Source organism: Etheostoma spectabile, chromosome 5 (genome assembly GCF_008692095.1).
Source record: "Etheostoma spectabile isolate EspeVRDwgs_2016 chromosome 5, UIUC_Espe_1.0, whole genome shotgun sequence".
Lineage (NCBI taxonomy): Eukaryota > Metazoa > Chordata > Actinopteri > Perciformes > Percidae > Etheostoma > Etheostoma spectabile.
The window spans coordinates 36,683,170-36,683,873 of record NC_045737.1 but is presented as its reverse complement, the minus strand read 5'-3'; the positions used below and the strand labels follow the sequence as shown (position 1 = coordinate 36,683,873).

General features: G+C 40.5%; 1 protein-coding gene across 1 annotated transcript in view; it reads left to right on the top strand.

Annotated features, from left to right (window-relative positions):
• Window positions 1–704, top strand: part of tnfsf11 (TNF superfamily member 11) — an 11,769-nt gene that overhangs the window by 3,882 nt on the left and 7,183 nt on the right. The window lies entirely within an intron of this gene.

Sequence of the window (704 nt, the reverse complement as noted above, 5' to 3'; positions counted from 1 at the left end):
CAGCAAAATCAGTCACACAGCACAGAATTTTAAATATAAATTTAAATACTCGGTTACATACATACAATATACATGAAATAATAATAGGATAAAATACAATAATAAATAATTGAATATATACAATTTGGGAATACAAAATGTGCAACTGCTTAAATTTGCTTAAATAATAACAAGTTGCTTAAATAGTAGGATTAGCAAGACTAACTTAATCCTAATTGAGCTTCATGGCTTACTGACAGAAAGTACTATTGGTGAGTGGCTCGTTGGGTGTTAGCAGCAGGAGCATTAGGGACTTTTAAAGTAGGAATCTTTAATGGTTTTTTTCTAAAACCCTTTCTGTCTCCGAAGTTGCGGCATAATTTTTTGGCATTGGTTCCACCGAGCAATAGCAACAAAAGAAATGGAACCAGGAAATAAAACAACCGAATAAAATCCCTGCTTTGCTTCACTAGTGGTTGGTTTCCCATTCCCTGGATATCCGTGGTGGAGAACTTACACAAACCAGCCAGCCTGTCTTGGACCAAGGAGCTCATTGTGTTGTTAGCCCTCGGCTGTTTCCCATGGAGCTGGGGGGGGCACTTTATGAGGTGTGAGGCTGACAGGTCCGCTTGGCCCACACTGTGTTGTGTTAGGTTCAGCTGCGGGGGCGGAGCCAGAGATGGGCTCCTGGGGCTTGTTTTCTCAAAAGTCACAAATCCATTTTT